General features: G+C 51.7%; 1 protein-coding gene across 1 annotated transcript in view; it reads right to left on the minus strand.

Annotated features, from left to right (window-relative positions):
- R3HDM2 (R3H domain containing 2) overlaps nt 1-6511 on the minus strand; it is a 31634-nt gene extending 25123 nt beyond the window's left edge. The window contains exon 1 of the mRNA XM_015615683.2: nt 4647-6511. The gene's annotated coding sequence lies outside the window, so the exon portion shown is untranslated. The remainder of the gene's footprint in view (nt 1-4646) is intronic.
- Between the last annotated feature and the right edge of the window lie 6 nt (nt 6512-6517).

The following is a 6517-nucleotide window of genomic DNA, read 5'->3' on the forward strand; positions in this document are numbered from 1 at the left end:
GGAGGGATGTGAGGTGGGGACGGAGGGATGTGAGGTGGGGACGGAGGGATGTGAGGTGGGGATGGAGGGATGTGAGGTGGGGATGGAGGGATGCGAGGTGCCTCAGCCTCTCCCTCTCAGGTTTCAGGGCTAAGGAAACAGGAGGTGAAGGAGGGCATTGTCCTGCTCTGGGACAGCCTCACCTCCAGTCCTGTGGGGGCAGTTTTGGGTCCCATAGTATAAGAGGATCTATGGGGGGCATCCAAAAGAAGGACATGGAGATAGAGAAGGATCTGGAAGGAGCAGCTTTGGACACTTGAATTGTTCATCCCAACCTGCAGCTTCCTCATGAGCACCAGTCTCTGTTCTCTGGTGACCCAGGACTTGAGGGAATGGCTAGAGCTGTGTCAGGGGAGGTTTAGGATGGATATCAGAAAAAGGTTTTCCCCCAGAGGGTGGTGGGGCACTGCCCAGGCTCCCCAGGGAATGGGCACAGCCCCGAGGCTGCCAGAGCTCCAGGAATGTTCAGGCAACACTCTCAGTAACAGAGTGGGACTGTTGGGATGTCTTGTGCAGGGTTGGGAGTTGGACTCAGTGATCCTTGGGGCGCCTTGCAAATCAGGATAATCCGGGATTCCAGGTGGGCTTCACCTTCCCAGCACTTGCCCAAGCCATGGCCACAGGAACCAGTGCCAGTGCTTCAGCATTCCCACCTGGCTTCCAAGACAAGGCTCCTGCCTCCCTTCCCTCCATTTCCCTTGGTTATTAACCAGCTCTGCTTTGGCTGTCCCAGACTGGCTCCATGGGCCATTCAACAGGGCCGTGTCCCTGGCAGAGCTGCCACACAAGGGCCTTTATGAGCCCTCCCAGCCCAAATCATGCCACGATTCCCCCAGCGTTCCCCTCTGCCCTGTCTGGGGGCAGCAGCACCCAGCACCCATCACCGCCCTCCCGCTGGGTACCGGTGATGCCGTGGCGAGCAATTCGCTCATTGGCGGCCCGGCAGCCAACGGGGAGCCGAGCTCCATGGCAACCGGGGCCTGTCGCCAGGAGCAACGGGCCGGGGGTGACTCAGGTCCCCCCTCCCCAGCGCGGCAGAGGCTGCGGAAAAGGCTCCGCACAAGGAAAAGTGGAGGCGGTGGGGTGGGGAGGGGGCTGCCGATCCAGGCACGAAGCCCCTCGGGCTCTGCCGGGTCCTCTCCGTGCCCAGGGATCGTCCCAGTGGCTCCTCCTCGGCCAGGGAAGAGCAGCTGGGACAATCCCGGCAGCCAGGGGCAGCTGATGGGTGCAACAAGAGGGATGGAAGGGTGTGTTAATATGATAAAAGCTCCTGAAACAGCTCCATCCTGAGCTCCACTCGGGCAAAACATCGCTGCACCAGTACCCCAGGGAGAGTCTGCAGGCTCAGCCAGAACTCCGACAGGTAAAGCACCTTTGGAGCTCGCTCCCCTTCCCTCCTGCTCCCAGTCAGGTAACAGCTCCCACTGGGACAAGCACCTGGTTCAGTGAGAAACCCCAAAACCAGCAACACTCAAACTCCAAAGCCTCCTCTTCTGAATTCTCTCCCTATTCCTTATTATCAGTTGGAGAGGGATTGAATTCCTCCCTCCCTTCCAGCTCCTACAAAACTCAGCAAGATTCCCCACAGGAGGCCGGACGTCTCTGCCTGCACAGTGCCCGTGCTTAGTCATTGCTTTAAATCCTAATCTCCACCCCCACATGACATCAAATTCTGAAATTATGATGCAGATGGAAGGGTTCGACTCCAGGTGAAAAGGGGAGAAATAACCTTATATGAACAAGGAGACAGGAAATGCAGGTGAGTCGAAGGGAATTCTGGAGAATCAGGAGGTTTCCTTGTGAAAAACATCTCAAAGCACAAAAACATTTCAGGGGGAATAAAATACTCTGACATTTTGTTACCTCCCTCCATCAAGGCAAGGGCTAAACTCAGGAGAGCTGTCAACTTGTTCTCACTCTACTCCAGGAGTGTGACCAGGCCTACCAAAATAATTTGCATGTGATACCCAGGAATTGCATAAAGGTGGATAAAAGTTTTATAAACATTGATATTTCTTATTTTAGGAAGAAATTCCTCCCTGTGAGGGTGGGCAGGCCCTGGCACAGGGTGCCCAGAGAAGCTGTGGTTGCCCCTGGATCCCTGGAAGTGTCCAAGGCCAGGTCAGAGCAGCCTGGTTTAGTGGGTGGTGTCCCTCCATAGCAAGGGGGTGGAACAAGATGAGCTTTAAGGACTCTTCCCACCCAAACCATTCCATGATTCCATATTCAGATCCTTTCTTTCATTTTCCTCCCTTTTTGAGCCCTCTCATGTCCCACCTGGGCACACCTGAGCCACAGCCCCAGCTGTTCTCCAGCACTTCTGGGTATAAAAATCTCTTAAATACTCTGACCTGGGTGGGAAAACTTTGCTTAAATCTAATTTCCATGTGTGGAAAAGGAAACACAGAGAATTCCTGCTGCAGTTATCCTGTGCCACATCTCCCAGACACTGGCAGGTTAACACTGGGAGAAAGGAACTAACTGCACAAACACCCCAGGATTTAAAGTCCTAAGGAACATTTCCCTAAGGAAAGTGGGATTAAACCATTTTAATTCCAAGTTGTCCAAACCTGGAGCTCCCAGCATCAAGGGCCACTCTCAGCCCTGCTCTCCCCTCAGATAGGAAAAGGGACATTACTGATTTGATGTTAGAAAGAAAGGAACCAGAGATCCTGCTGCTCTCTTTTCCTTTGATTTCTGGGAGCTGCTTTAGGCAATGACCTTCTCACTCCTCCTTTCCAAAATCTGGGGAGGAAAAAACCCAAAACCAACACCAAAAGAACCCCAAAGCTGTTAAAAAGTGAATGATCACCAGTGGCACAGCCCTGGAGAACGAAGGGCTTCCTGGAGAGGGAAAAGCTGCTCCCAATGCAGCACTGAAGGTTTGTGGACAGTTCCTGAGGGTTCCTGGGCAGAACTACAGGAGAGAGGAAAGAAATCCAGGCTGAGAATCCCCTGTCAGAGCTCCCTGCTCCATTTCACACCACTTCCCACTTCCTCATCACGAGCTATTCCTGTATTCATCCAGAGAGCAGGGAACTGCTCCGGTGACGTCAAAGCAGTTTCCCAGCAACAATTAATGAGGGCTGTCCACCACAGGGGTTTCCTGAAAAGCGAACAAGGAATTATCCACCTACTTTCCACAGTGTCAGGATGCAATAGGACAGCATTGAGCAGGGATTTCTGTTAACCCTTCCATGGTTCAGCAGAAATCCCTGGGACAGCTCCTGATTTTTTTTAGAGAACCCCAAGTAGAATTCCTTCTACCTGAGCCCATCCATAATGAGGCACCTGCAGCAGAGGTACCAACCAGGAAAACATGGAAAACTCTTCTCCTGCTGGCACCTGCTCCTGTGCTGAGCCTGTGCCAGGCAGGAGTAGCAGCATTAAAAAAAAAATCTGAATGAGGGAAGAAGGAATTCCCTCGGCTGACCTGGCTGGTAAAGCACATCCCCAAACTTTGTTTATTGCCCTCAAAGCATCCCAGCTCCCAGAAAACCTCCACAGGAGAAAGGCAAAAGGCAGGAATGTTTTCTGTATCCCTCCTCCTGCTGTCCAGCTGCTGCTCCTGCTTTTCCCCACGCTGGCAGAGGACACAGAGCCACTCATCACATTGGGTGTTCTCCAGGTGGGACCCAGAAATGGATTTTAACTTAGGAAAAAAAAAATGGAGAAATAATGATTCGAAGAAATCATTTCTTGGCTGCCAGCAGAAGTTGGGATTGAGTGTGGAGTCTGAGGAGCAGACAGAGAGATGCTGAGATCCCAAAGTGTAATAACCACACCTCAATCCCAAAAAACCCCAGCTTCCAGCACTAAATCTGTAATGAAGAGAGCACAACTTCTTGGGTGTTAGGTAAAACTGGACGATGGATACGTGTGAGGAGGGGAAAAAGTCAATCCAACCTCCTGACGCCACTAAACCAAATTTAGCGAGGGGTTTAAATGAATATAAAATTTAAATTTATATTATTTTTTTAATTTAAATTAATTAAAAAATGGGGTTAATGTATCAAGCACTGTCCTACTGAACACCAAATTGCATAAGCCACCCTGAAAACGTCACATGGCACAGAGCCAACTGAGTAGCCAACATTCCCCATCAACTAGCCAGCTCCAAACAAGTAAATCCATTAAAATATAACCCAAAAGAAGAGCTGGGAAGGTTCTGCCTTTGCAAAAGAACGGGAAGTACCCAGGAGCAAACTGCAGACGCTTGGAGCACAAGGAGATTCCATGATGCTGTCAGGGGAACTCCTTAATGACATGGCAGAGCACAGGATGCCGACCGGGGATTCCCTCTCTCTCCGTAGGTGCATCCCCGGCAGCACAAAGGGAGGAAGAGGAGAGCTCATCTCACGCTCCCAAGTCCTGACTGGGATCCCAGAGCCACATATTCATTTAATTCAGCTCCATTTTAAATTAACCCCATCCAGCAGCAAAAATGCTGGTGCTTACCAACAAGAGAGGGACACTGCCAGGTCCCCATCCTTGAAATATTCACCCACATTTACGCCGCATTTTGCACCAGGGAGGGGAAAAGTCTGATCAATCTTTCTTTTCTTGAGCCCCAAATAATTAAAACCTCATTCTAAAAATAAACTCACCGTGGTGGTTCTGCACTCTGAGCACGTCAGCTGTTTCCCGATTTCAGCGGAGACTCCATGGCCGTGACCAGTTCAAGAGGAATTCTGCCAGGATAATCTTGCTCCTGGGAAGCCCCCGCCAGCTCTCCCGAATAAAAAATAAAAACCGCTCGCGATCTTTGCGGCTGCTCCGGCGAGCTCGGGGCTCTGAGAAGCGGCTCGGCAGCGGAGCAGATCCCAGCTGTTCCCAGGGATGTCAGCACAGCTCTGCCAATAGCCACATCCACACCCCCCTCCTGCTCTCTCCTGCAAATCTTCAATGGAGCTGCCTCCGCGCAGCCCGAGATGCCGCTAAAGACGCAGCATCCGTCCCCTGCCAGCCCCGGAGCCACACGGGAAGGGACCTGGGGGTTCTCATGGATGGGGAGATGGACTTGAGCCAGCAGCGTGGCCTGCAGCCAGGAGGGGCAGCAGGTCCTGGGGGCAGCAGGTCCAGCATCACTGGACAGTGAGGGAAGGGATTGTTTCACTCTGCTCTGGGCTGGGGCAGCCTCACCTCCAGTCCTGGGGGCAGTTTGAACACCACAGTGTGAAAAAGGTCTGAAGATAATGGAGAGCCTTCAAAGGAGGGACACAGGAATGGGGAAAGGTCTGGAGGAGTTGCACAAGGAGCAGCTGAGGGCACTTGGCTTGTTCAGCTGGGGGAGACTGAGGGGAGATTCCTCAGGGACTGCAGCTCCAATTTCTGCTCTCTGTGATCAGGGCAGGACCCCAGGGAATGGCTGGAGCTGGGTCAGGCTAGAGATCAGGGAAAGGCTCTTCCCCCAGAGGGTGCTGGAACTGCCCAGACTCCCCAGGGAATGGTCCTGGCCCCGAGGCTGCCAGGGATGCACAGGGTAGTGCAGGGATGTCTGTACAGAGCCACGAGCTGGGATCAATGATCCTTCAGGATCCCTTCCAACTCAGAATATCCCATGACTGCATAAAAAAAGGGATAGCAAATACTACCCAAGGCATCAGCAGCCTCCAGAAGGATTCACATGCATGGAAAACGCCCAGCAAAACACCTCACACCTGCCCAGGTAGGTCACAGCCAGCCTTGCTCCGCTCCTGTCACTGCTGCCAGAGCTTTTCTGAGGGGTTGCTTTGTTAATGGCTTTATTTCAATTCAGTTATTTATTTTTCTTGCTCATTTATTGATGATTAAATATGGAGAGACAGAAAACAAAAAATGCAAGCAGCCCCAGAGAAGTTTGAAACCTTTCACTTGTTTAAATTTTCCCCAGAAAGGGGTTTTCCACCCCAGACCTGGCGACTGAAGTCTCCTCTCCACATCCCATGGATGGAAAATGGGAGAAAAAGGAATTTTGAAGGATAAGAAGACAAAAGTCACCTGCAATGCTATTGCAGTGTTGTCAAAGGTCTTGATCAATCCACACCTTGGAATGCAAAGGCTCCAGGGATGTTGCACAAGATTTTCCCATCAGAAAATGCAAGGAAGTCAGATCCAAAGGATCCAAGTTCTTTTTATGTCTGCCACTTCAAGTTTTCTTCCTCTCAATTCTGCAAAGAACTTTTACAACGAAGGTACCTGGACAAGAAAACCAAACCATGACCTCACAGGCTCTTTGAGAAATGGGCACCACTGTCTGAGCAGGGTGAGGAGGACAAGGGGCTTCAGCTGAGTCTAAGGAGGGTGAGGGGCCTCAGCTGAGCTCAGTCTAAGGAGGATGAGGAGCTGCAGCTCAGTCTAAGGAAGATGAGGGGCCTCAGTTGAGCTCAGTCTAAGGAAGATGAGGGGCTGCAGCTGAGCTCAGAGGGAGAAGGATGAGCAGACTCAGCTGAGCTCAGTCTAAGGAGGATGAGGAGCTGCAGCTGAGCTCAGTCTAAGG

This window comes from Parus major, unplaced genomic scaffold (genome assembly GCF_001522545.3).
Source record: "Parus major isolate Abel unplaced genomic scaffold, Parus_major1.1 Scaffold220, whole genome shotgun sequence".
Classification (NCBI taxonomy): domain Eukaryota; kingdom Metazoa; phylum Chordata; class Aves; order Passeriformes; family Paridae; genus Parus; species Parus major.